At 47.9% G+C, this 12658-nt stretch overlaps 1 protein-coding gene across 42 annotated transcripts in view; it reads right to left on the minus strand.

The window, feature by feature from the left end:
* MAGI1 (membrane associated guanylate kinase, WW and PDZ domain containing 1) overlaps nucleotides 1-12658 on the minus strand; it is a 325450-nt gene that overhangs the window by 116316 nt on the left and 196476 nt on the right. For 2 of the 42 annotated variants that reach the window (XM_083795157.1, XM_083795153.1), the window contains exon 1: nucleotides 8135-8399. The exons of the other annotated variants lie outside the window; for them this stretch is intronic. The gene's annotated coding sequence lies outside the window, so the exon portion shown is untranslated. Of the gene's footprint in view, nucleotides 1-8134; nucleotides 8400-12658 lie in introns of those variants that run through there. 42 annotated transcript variants of the gene reach the window in all.

Here is a 12658-nt window from a genome sequence, read left to right on the forward strand (position 1 = left end):
AGCAAAAGGACTGCAGAGAGGTATTTAAGCTACCACACCCGAGTAAGTAACTAAAGTTTACAGGGTTTGCCAAGGTCGGAGAGTGTCGTCTCACAAATTTTCACAGCCTGCAAACAACTTCACAATTCTAAAAATACCTGTGTAACTGTCATGGCAGGCAATCAAACACTCGTATTTTTTCCTACACAAAACTGTTTCCAACATACTCCGCCTTGAGAGCTAAAGCACGTTTTCAAAAGCAAAACCCCTGTATCTCAGCAAAATAGGAGAACAAAAGCAAATAGCTTGTGCAATCACCCTCAGACATTGGGGCCCTGGGAGAGGTGAGACAACTCCTCCCCAGCACACACAAGGCATTTCACATCGCAAACCATGCTCTGGAGAAGGCTGGGGAAGAGTGGAAGGTCAGGACCCGCTTACAATAAAAAATCAGTGTGCAATCTTAGTTACGAAGTTAAGATACTATAATACATTTTTAAGCAACTCATTACCAATTTATTAAAACACTAAGGCTTCTTTGAGACTGTTAGAGATCATTGTTTAAACTGCTATTTAACAGTGCACTGATTCACAGCATGGGGAATTAATTCTTATGCCATTACAGATACACATACAATATGTGTGTATATATTACATTTCATTTTTAAAAAGTGATTTTGCATGTAAAATAAATAGGCTTTTTCACATCTTGTCTATGAACTAGATAAATCTATTTTCAAATAACAAACCTGTAACTTACTGGAGCAGTAAGCAGTACTTCTAAAGAAACATAAATATTATTTTGACACTTGGGTACCTCACATAGCAATAAACAAAGCCATTAATAAAGGCAAGAAGGCACAGCGCCATGCTTCAGGAGATGCCAGACCATCACCTTTTTGAAAGGGTCAGGTGGCTTTAGAGAGAGGCAACAACCTCATCAAAGCCCTACGTCTGCTGGAGATTTTCTCATTTGTTCAGGCCGAGAGATGTCTCGCCTTCTTTCAAAGGATTAACAAAGAGAAGGGGAGCAGTGCTTCCTTGTCCAAGTTATTATTTTTAATAAGAAAAATAAATACTAATTAGAATACAAACCAACAGCAGTCCTGATGAAGTGGAACTGTTTTTCTCCCCCATCAATCAACAACCGGACCGCAGAGACGGGATAACCACACGGTAGAAGGTCTCATTTAATTGACTGATACGCTGGAAACCTTTGACAGAAAGTGGTCAGTTTGAACTTCGGGCTCAGTAATGAGCTCTCAGATTTTCTGTTTGACAGAATGGACCGCAACAGTCCTGCATGACTTCATTTAGCTTCACTTCATAATTACGAGCCTGTTCTTTACTATTTTTCCCCAGCTTAAATACCGCTTTTTCAAAGCAATGCCAGGAAAAAAAAAAAAAAAAAAAGAGGAGAGAAACCAATTTTAATGAACTCATGCAAATATAAGCCTGGTGAAATGAAATCACAGACCTAAGCAGAATACTGCATGGAACACATTTGTATGTTTTATGCAAAGCTCATCTAAATTTGAGTAATTGAACCTAATTTGGCAATCTGCACAATCAGTTTGCAAACTTCAACCACTGAATTTTAAGTATAAGCCTGGAAGATCATTAACATTTGTATTTATCACAGAGGCCACGATCCAGCAGAGTTCTAAAATCTGTGCTCAAGTGTTTTGAGCAAGGTCTTAGCATACACATGGCATCTAAGAGAGTATCAGGAGCTCTACATACAGAGAAAAGTCTTTGATATGTTCAGATCACACAATTTTAACCTCAAACCAATCTCAAATCTCAAACCAAATGTCAAATCTCTGAAGATTAAGGGTAGAAGCCTTCCTCTAAAAAGCCTACCATCTTTACTCTCCTCCGCCACTATCCAAAAAACATTCCCCTGATCATAACCATTCCTCTACAGCTTTCCATCTCCACCCCCTCCTCTCCTCCAAGAGCCCCGTTGCCTGCCGGTTCCCTCCTCAGGCAGACGTTCAGCCGGCCCTTTTCCTTTCTGCATGCACCCGGTCCCCGTCGATAACTGGACGTGCTTCCCATGCTCCAGGAGCGTGGCGAGAGCACCCAGCTGCTTATTAAAGGGCACTTCTCCCCTGCTCTCCCCAGCGCATGTTTTGGCTGCCGTAAGGGTTATTTTTCATTCGTGCCTTCTCTTTCTTCAACCAAAAAATGCAATGGGTCTTGAACTCATAAAAACGTTCTTGCTCCAGATAGCTTAAAATACTTTGTAGGAAGGAGAACTGTTTCCCATCCAACTCTAGTCATTACTTTTTTTTTTTTTTTTTTCTGAAGGCATCTCCTCAAAGAGAAGGCGAAGCACATTTTTCAAGGTGAAAACTGCCAGTCTGAATTTGATTCAAAGTCTGAATCCATTTCGATGGGAAGCTTCACAGCATCCCAGCCACTTACTCAAGCAGAGGAGGGTAAGCAGCCTGTGCTGGTATCATAAACCCTCTCCACGCAACCAGAACACCACCAGAGTTGAAATATGGTTGTGTTTCAGTAACACGGTTTTAAATCATAGGCATAGCCAAGATTTATTAAGGCAGAACTGCGCTAGAGCACATGCGAGTTCAGTTTCTCTCCATGTGTCCTCGGGAAATGTGTTAATTGCTCACAGCTCTAACACAGATTTTCAATACATCTGCAAGACACAACAACACACATGCTAGCACTGGGGGGAAGGGGAAGATCTGATTCTTTCCATTGTACAATCCAGAGAGATTCAGCACATTTCAGCATCACGGCTTTACGCCTTTCCCAAAGCTCCCTTTCCTACCGCCCCATCCTTCCCTCCAGCTGGCACAGCGCTGCACCCCAGCTCCCCATCCATCACCGATGTGGAGGGATGCAGCTTGCCCCCTGCACTCCTCCTGGGGACATCTGATCAGGGCAGGGTGCAGTGATGAGCAAACGCTGCAACCCCATACCTCAAATCCCCACAAGTCCTGCCTCCTCTTTCTCTATCTCTGACCAGTGACATATAAATCTGATCACACATTGATGCTGCAAATTAGATTTTGTTTTTTTGTCAGCCTTCTTAACAGCTGTGACTTGAAGCAATGCTATTTAGGCAAGAATTCAGAGGAGCAATTCCCCAAATCAGGAGGGCTTTACAAGGGATTCCTGTTGCTCCTGGGCCTTCTACAGCGTAGCCAGTTACAGCTACCTGCATTCCCATCACACTCCTGTTGCCAAATTCTCTCCAATTAAACTGAGAGCAGTAAAATCAGGAGGAGAAAAAATTGCAGGAGAAAATTTCAAACTTGCTTGGTCACAAAACATTTTATGAAGATTGCTGCTTAGGTGGAAGGAACCACGTGCTGGAGATGAGCTCAGGCCAACTCCAGCTGTAAGCACGCCAGCCATGCACAGCAGCGTCCCACAAACCTAGGTAGTTCTTTCTATGGAATAATCTAACCACCTGAACCACACCGAATGCTCAGGACATGCTGCTCTTATGGCCAGGACCTAGCAGGCCCTCACCAGGTGTGCAAATGAGAAGCTATCGGGTGCTCTAGCAGCATCAAGTCCAAGACAGAGCCTATCTTCTAAAGCAAACCTCTCCCCGTGACTGCAAAACATTGCAAGTTCCTACGTCCTGGCGGCTCATTCACCCCAGCCTGCCAGCTTGTAGAGAAAGAGCTGCGGTGGCATTACGATGGTTTGAAACGGGAGGTGTCACCAGAAGTGAACTTTGAAGATGTGCCTTGGACTGCTCAGCCTCACAACGCCCCTGACAAACGCTGCTCTTCGCATGCTGAAGCCGAGAAATGACAAAGAGGAGCTACTCAAACATATCTGGGCAAAACCCCTTTGCGAATCTAGGGGCAACGCAGCCGCATCCAAGGGACACCAGCGCCACCGGCCGACATAAGCCCAACTGACCGTGCTGCGCTCCCTCCAGCCCTCAGCGCGTGCTCACCAAACTCCCAAGTTTGATCGTCAAACCCGATCCAAAAACTCTGGGACTCCTCCTTTCACTGAGGGCTCCATCAGGTGTCCTCATTAATCACAGCTGACGGATTTTAATTTGGGGACTTCGGAGGGAGCGTGGAATGTGGCTTGGTGTCTTGTTTCAGATGAGGAGGCGACAACTCAGATCCGCAGTGCCTGATTAATATTTTATGACTGTGATCCACTGGGTATGCGGTGTAATTCCGGTGGCTTGTTTTGCTCTACGTCTGCTGCATCTCCAACGCTATCTGCAACAGCTTCGTGGAACAGCACCGAAAAGAGGTTTCAGTCCAGCAGGACAGCACCGGCTGACCTCCCTCATTGCTTCAGGTAGTTCAGAGGGAGCAACCATTAAACAGGAACTGGAAGTGCTTTTCAACTTTTAAAGGGAAAAAAATGGCACCAGAGATTTACATATAGATAGCATTTCAGAGAAGAATGATGCTGATTTCTCCTGCCTTGCATTTATTTTCCGAGCCAGCGTGTCGGAGCGGTCAGTAGCAAAGCCTGCAACAGGGCACCACTGAATACACATCTCCGTGTCCTCACCAAGAGCTCAGCGTGCTAGCATTAAAATGACATTAAAGCCCAGCGCAATCAATGAAAAGAGCTAATGACAGCAAAACGCATAACCTTAAGCACAATTCTGCAATCGAGATCAGTCTTAAGCCTTTGCCCCGAGGTCCCTGATGTAACTTTTTAGGGAATAAAGGGCTAACTTAAAATTTGGTGCTCACTGAGGGCACAGTGGGGTCTGTCCCACAGCCGGGCAGTGGCCGCAGCCCAGAGGCACCCGAGGTACCGGCGCTGGCTTGTCCCAGACCTGCTGCCTGCGGGGACACAACAGCAGGGGCGGCTGTTCTGAATCACCAACATCTTCACACAGCTCAGAGAGAAAGCTTTCTGGTTTCCTTGCGACCTATGAATAGGGTGGTTTGTTTTGTGGTTTTTTTTTGTTTTTTTTTTTTTTTTACCCCCCATTCAAAGATTTCTAATAGTATACTACTCAAAAACTCCCATTCTCTCCTAGGAATACAAGTAATGCTTGTTATGAACTCTGTCCTAAGAAGGTATGTGTCAGTGAAAGGCCGGGATATTTCTTGATCTCCAGTCTCTTTATGCAGCTCAATGCTAATGAAAGGAAACCATTTTTTTTGCACACAGTGAAAGGGAACAGATGGTGTCACAGTTCTGCTGTGGAATTTAAGCAGTGACAACCTATACAGCAGATCAGTATCACTGGCGAAACTCTTTTCAGGCAGTAGCATGGAGGGTTTATTTTGTTTTATTTTTTATTACTACTCACTATTTTGAAAGTCTTTTTCTCTCCTTTTTACAATGAAACCTGAGGAAATGGTATGGTAATCTCACCATCCTGCAAAACCTCAGAAGACACATGATGACCACTATTTTAAATGTATTGCGAAGGGACAGCTGAAAAACAGCACCTCATATTGCAAGCCATGATTTTCCAATCGTGCATCTATCTAGACACCAGTCGCTGGAGAGCAAACCAACGAGGGCTAAAAAGGGACACTGCCAAGCTGAAAATCACTCCTCTGTCTGAAATGTGGTCCCTAGTCTAATTATGCCTGCAACACAGCTAATGGGGAAAAAAAAGAGGTCTTTTTTAATTATTTTTAATAGTTTTGTATTTCGTACTTTTAGTTGGCAATATTCTTTGTGCAGTTCATCTCATTGTTTTGTTTCTAGGCTCACCTGCTTTCATCCTGGGGAAAAACAAAGGTGAAAAAGCTCAAAAATCACAGCTGGAAGTTGACTCAGAAATACAGAATTTTACAGGGACAGAGATTTCACATGGATTTGCTCCTGTTTTTGCTTACTGCACTGTTAATTACATTTTTCAGACCCTACTGACAACCAAATTGACATGTTTTTATATGCGGATCCTACCAGAGGCATCTGAATGCCCACAAAGCATCCCCCTCTGGTGAGACAGCCACATGCAGCTTGAAGTGTCAGTTTTTAGTACTATTACTCCTTCAGATTTATCTTCTTCTCAGCTCACTTGAACTGCCTGTATGAGTATTTTATACCCATACCACCAAACGAAACAGATGATATGCTCATCCACTCCACAATTCACACCGAAATAGCCAATCTCAGCTCAACCCAAATCCCACAAGAAAAAGGATGAACCAGGCAGTAGCATCCTTGGAGAACGAACCTCAGGCTGCAGGAGAAGGAGGAATGGGAGCTTCCCAAACCTCCGACCCCTCCAGGAATGTCTGGACCCACTCCACTTGGGAAAACAATTTTGCACAGGGGTAGGCGGTACGCAGCCAGAGTTACCCTATTGTCAGCCTTGCCGTTACGGTCATTGAAATGAGATTGAGAAAACCAGCTCTTAGACACACCTAGAAACTCAAACGGTCCGTTGGGCACGTTGCCATTTGCAATGCGCTCAGTTCTCACCGGGGGGGACAACAGCATTCAGCCCGTAAAACACTGCGAAGCCAAATTAATATATTCAGCTTGGAGTTTGCATAGATTAGGGACTTGAGATCCAGGAGCAGTAGGGGCACCATCATCCCAAGTGCTCCAGTCTTCAGTGGGGAGCGTGCTCTGGCTTTGTGCTCCCCTAGGTGCGTAACACATACGGCTCTAGAGCTAAGGTGTAACACAAAGGAGAAGCTCCTCTCTTCAATGCACATAAGGCTCAGGCCCAAATTCCCCGACTTAGCCAGGAGATACATACGTACAGGGGGTTAATTAACGCTTTGTCATCAAGGCACTGCTCCTCAAAAGCAGATGCCAGGGCTGCTTCACAGAGCTAGCGCCTCCAGGAGCAGCGACCGCAGGAACCGCTCCTCCCGCAGCACCAAACCGCTCCTGGCTTCCGAAGTGACAACCTTTAGAGGAACGATTGAGAGGAAATACGTTTGGGATGGGAGCACCTCAAGTGTGGAAAAGCGACAAAATATTCGCAGCGAGTGGATTCTGAGCTCGCAGGAGCTCACGAGATGTCACCTGCTGAGGGACACGTCTTGCAGGGAGGGACAACACACCACCTCCCAGCGCCTCCCCCGAGCAGAAGCGAGACGCTCCGGTTATAAGGCGTTTATAGGGCACCTCTTACACACCTTGGGTGCAATCACCACCGTGCACCAAAGCACCCGCGCTCTTGCGGCAGAAACTCAACAGCTATTACACAGCAAGCGTGAAGAAGCAGAACGAGAGGAGATTGTCAGTAAATAGGGTTAATCCCTGCAGGTAATATCCACTCCGTTAAACTGTGCAGCATTTTCCAGTCTGCAGGTTCTCAAGCCCATTGAACATCTCTCTCATGGTGCAGGCAGCCCCATCTGAGCTCCCCCCAAATTCTGCAAGGCTGCGTTTGCGGGCAGCAGCCGGTTAACTAAAGGCTGCTGGTGCTACCCCGGGAAGCTGCAGGGGGGTGGGCGAGTCGCACAAAAGCTCTCAGCACAAAAGGCCATCCTTTTCATCCCTTTTTCTTCTCCATTTTCTCCAGCTGAGCCATAGCTTTATTCGATCAAGTGTTAAAAATAATAGTTGCAAACGTGGGAGGGGGTCTGACTAGGGGTGGGGGCAGAATTACACGGGGGAACACCTAATTTAATACGAACACTCAGATTTAGAGGGTGAGGGGATGGGGGGGAGCCTTCAGCTCTCATCTTCCCCCTGCTTCCAAACGAGCCCTTCAGCCCGCTTCCTGGCACTCCATGCAGCACGCTACAGACATTTTCTGTTGGTTTTTTCTTTATTGTCCCCCCCCCCCAGCCCCGGAGAAGATGTGAAGTGCCCGACACCGAAAGGACAGCGAACATCTTTGCATTCCCAGCCAGAGCCGCACAGTGCACATAATCACATAAAAAACATGGCTGGCTGGTGCATCGACAGATGCAAACGAGAAATACCAGACGTAGCCTTATTTAGATCACGGCAAAATTAAACGGGGAGGAGGGGGGTGGGGGGGGAAGAGAGAGAAAGGGAAATAATTGTGCCTGTGTAACATGGCTGCACAATTTTCAAAGCCTCCCGACTGCCAGCTTGCAGGGAGCAGGGAAAATGTGTGCCTGCTCCGAGGGGAGCTGTTCCTGCCACCCCGCAGCGCGGCCCCTTCCCTCAGCCCTCCGGGCGGCGGGCAGGCATCGGCCGGCAGCGCGAAAGGCAGGGAAGAACTAAAATAGTTTACCTGCTCAATGCAACTTCACGGGAGCCCGGAGGTAGGGATTCCAGCAGAAACGCAGCACGGAAAACAAAACCCCGCTCGGATCCTTCTGGCGGTCCACGGTCTCATCTACATGCGTCTGAGCAAGCCCTCACCAGCAGCTGCTTCTTTTATCGAGCCCACAGGCACGGCGAATCAGTCCGGTTAGGCAGTTCGGTCAATGTGGGCTATTCACAGCGTGGCTGCTGGGAGAGCCCGGCTTCTCCTGTCCCCCCTGTCCCCGGGTAGGCACCCGCCCACCTCCACATGGCCCTGGATAAACACGGCTCCCGCAGCACCCACGGCGCACACCACATGATCCTGACAGTCAGCAGCACGGGCAAAACGCCGCCCGGACCTCTCGCTTCGCCCGAGCGAGACGCCAAAATCGGGGTAAAAAGGCAAAGCTGAAAGGAAGGGTTTATCTGAAAGGCAAAATCCCTTTTTTCCCAGCTCCCCCTGCCTTTTTTTCCCCCCCCTTTTCCCCTCCTTTTTTTTTTTTCTCCTCTTTCAAGGAGGAAAAAAAAAATAAAGCGAATGCAAAGACCTGAAGATTGGTAATATCTTCCAAATAACTCAGTTCTGAAAATGAGGTGTCACTGACACAAAGTGTCGTTCAGACCTCCAATGGGCACAGAGCATCGGGCAGAGACCCCGGACCAAGTTCAAGATGTTCCTGGAGAGATGCTGACCACAGCCAGCGCCTCCCTGGTCTGTACGAAGCCACACATTTTCATTGTTGCTTCCCAAAAAGAAAACGTGACAAGCCTTTTTTCCTCCTTTCCCAGCCACGAACCAGAGTAAAATATTCCTACAGAAACACACACACACACACACACTGAAATGCAGCGCTAGGGAGCTGGCAGCCCGCTCACACTGCCTGCCATCCCTGGAGCGGGGAGCAAGCCTGCACGGGGCACGCAGGAGGCTTCAAATACACTCCTGAGTGGGATCCCCAAGGTCAAACATCGGAAACAATTATAAAAGCCTCGATTCTATCATTGCACAAAGGGGAGAAGAACTGAGCCCTTCTCCACGCCTTCCGGCAACGTATCTGTAGGACGAACACCGCCTTTTCCTTCCCTCCAGCGTGGGAAGGCAAACGTGCACAGAGGGGTGCACAAAGATGTCCCCTAAACAAAGGTCCTCTTGGTCACCTCAACTCTCCCCTCCCCAAGGAGGGCACTCAGCTGGGAGGGTTCCCCAAACAGCCTGGCTGGTGGGTGCAGGCTGCCTGCTTCTCATCAGCATCTGCATTTAACCAGGAGTTAGCGCAAACCAAAGGTAAACATTCATAAGGTATTTGATGCTTTAAAAAAAAAAAAAAAAAAGCAGGCTTCTCCAAAAAGCAGATACTAGGAATACATCACGGCATAACAATGCCCCCTCTTGTAGTTCGCTTAAAATCCTGGTTCCTGAAGCTGTCACACCCAACCCACAAAGACACAAAACTCCACAAAACCCGCCTCCCTTTCTAGGCAGGGAAAGGAGCTCGGTGTTCTTACAGCTCTGAAGGAAAAGTTGTAAACTGCTGAAATTCCTCCGGGGCTTAGGAGAGAAAAGAATAAAAGGCAGGAGAAAAAAAAAAAAAAAAAGGAATAATTCTATAAGAATGAAAGCAAGCGAGCTGGTGCTTTCCTTTGCCATGCCCAGCTCCTCGGGACCCGACTCAGATGCTGTAGGGCCGGGGCTGGGCGGCACACGAAGCTCTAACCAGGGCCCCTGTCCGACCGGGGCCGTGGGCAGCAGGAGGACACCTCAACAAAGGAAAGAGCAAGCACGGAAAGCGTCCCGCAATGGGTAACACATTCATTTCAGGCTTGGTGGATAAGGTGAAACAGAACAAGAACTGGAGGGGCGGGGGGGGGGAGCGGGGCCTTGAGAAATCCCAGAAGGCGAAGCTGTGCCACCGCTCCCCAGCAATTCCCACTCTCAGCCACGAGCTGTTACCTCTGATCTGCTCCTGAGCAGGGAGGTTTGGTGCCACCCCTTTGCTCTTCTGCTCCCCCATTACCTCTCTTGCCTGAAAGGCGAGAGGAAGCAGGAGGCAGGACTGAGGCCGTTTCGGGATTGCATTGCGGGGCATTTTAATAAGCTCGGCACATCGCTGTCCCACGTGGAAGTGCAATCCACGATCCAGCCGGAGGGCAGCCTGTACCGCCCCCAAACCTGCAGCTGCTGCTCCTGGAAACACGCGAGCAGCCGGGGCCCCCATCCCGGGGAGGTTCCTGCACGTCCGCCCGCAGCCGTGGGGTGCTGCGTTAGCCCAAGGAGGGCACGAAGCACGTCCCTTCTGCTCTGTTGGGCAAACAAGAGCACAACCGACACCACTGCGGGAGAGATGAAGGCTGCTGCAGCCCCAGCGCCTCTCCTGGCGATCGCATCGCGCCTGGCGCCCTGCAGAACGGTGCATTCACCTTCGAATCATTCCCGGAGATCGCAGGGGGACTCCGGGTACCCACAGCACAGGGAAAAGGCTGGTTAACAGGCAAGCGGGAACAAAAGGTCGAGTGTGCACAATGCGAAGCTATGCAGGCCAGGTGTGATGCACGCAATGCGAAGTACAGTCAGCCAAAGACCTATTTTCAGGCTTAATTAGAATTTAGCTCTGATAAAAGGCCAAACCATCCTCCCATTTAAGTCAATAGAGTTTGTCATTATCCTTGATGGCAGCAGGACATGGGACATTAGGATAAAAAACAGTTCAATTCATCACCTTGAATGGGTGAAAATGAGAGTCAATTCTTTACGGTCCCATTTTATTCCTAGAACTTAGAGCATTGCTAGGATTTAGCTTTATATTTCTTAAAAATTACCTGAGGCGGGACAAAGCGATGCCATTTCCCCCCCTGCATATTTGATCACTTGTGAAGGAAATGCAATCTAGTCCTGCAAAAATCCATGCTGAAATCCTTCTCTCCGGGGATCCCTGAAGCACCCCCTCGGACCCGTGACGGCGGCAGTGTCACCCTGGCAGTGTCGCCCTGGCACAAACAACGCACACGCCTCTGCGCTCAGCCTCCTCCTGCCAAAGCACCGCTGCTCACCACGTAGTCCTGGAGTTGGCCCGGACTCCGTAGCAAGGAACAAAAGGCAGGAGAAAAACGCAGAGGCTGCCTTAAAGCGCTCTGAAAATGTGACTTCAGAGGAGAACAGCTGGAGTCCACATCGACAGGAGCCTGTGCTGGAGAAGCAGGAAACAAACAACCTCACCCTTTGAAGCCGGCTGCGAGCACAACTGGTTGGTTCCCAACTCCTCTCAGCCTAATTCGACACCGACTTCACCGGATTTATTTATTTCAGGGAGAACGGGAGAGGAAAGAAAAGGGTAAAAGCCTGGATCAATGTAGTAGGGACAAACACCTCAAAAAAAAAAAAAAGAAAAAGGAAGGAAGACCTCCATTCATCACTTCATCTGTAAACCGGCCCCTCATAATCCGTTTAGTTGCTGAACAAGGAATACAGGCGTGTATCCTTGGAGAGCAAAGCTTGCTCCTCTGGGGGCACCACGCAAACTTACATGAATGAGGCACATTTCTGAAAGCAATAAACACTGATCTGGAAACTGTTATCAACTACACGCGTTGTTATACACCGCTTTGTTCTTCACGTGCATTGATTTTAGGAACAGACCATTTAATCCACGCTGTATGAACCAGGCCCAACATTTCAGTGAGTTCCTCTGGTACTGAGCCCAGGCAGATTAGCCCGCAGAACCATTACCAACTGGAAAACTATATTAAAAAGAGAATAAGAAATCGATGTTTTGATATTCCTCCGTTTCTTTACATATAATTTCTGGGAACTATGTATTCTAGTGGCTTCCTCTGAACAGGAATATTTTTAATGATAAATAGAAATACACTGAATATAGATCTTACAAATGTCTAGTTCTCAAAAAGCCCAGTAAAGCACTAACTACTCCACAGAGTTCTCGTACGTTTGTATACCTCAATGTGAATTTTTTGTTTGCATTGCAGGAGCAGAAGCACAGCAGTCTTACAAAATTATAATGTTATTTTTAAACTTCTAAATGGATTTGTATGATAAAAACAACCTTGAAACCACAAAGTATCCCAGTTACATAGTTTCTAGTTGATAAATGGAAAAAAGACCCTTTTTATAATCACAGAACAGCAAGACATCCTTGCTACTGAATAAAACTTTCTATTAAAGGAAACAGTGCTTGCTCACTGAATCAGAGGATTTCACCCAAGTGGTCAATGATGACTGTTTTAGCAGTACACGTCCCACAAGCACATTAAGAGATGCTATATTTACCTGTGCATGAAAACTCCCTTCCTCTCTCCTCTCCCTCGCGAGAGACAGCCCCCCGAAGAGCGAGAGCATTCCCCCGCCGCACCGGCAGGCAGTTCTGGGGTTTTTAGACGTAGGAACAAGGATGCTCAAGGATCTTTTACGGTTTCCCGGCAGTATTTATGGCTGCATCCCGGCTGGCTCGGACGGCAGAGATGCTCTGCAAAGCGTCGTTTCCGGCTTGCTCCCCGC

The sequence above is a fragment of the Anser anser genome, assembly GCF_964211835.1.
Source record: "Anser anser genome assembly, chromosome: 12".
Lineage (NCBI taxonomy): Eukaryota > Metazoa > Chordata > Aves > Anseriformes > Anatidae > Anser > Anser anser.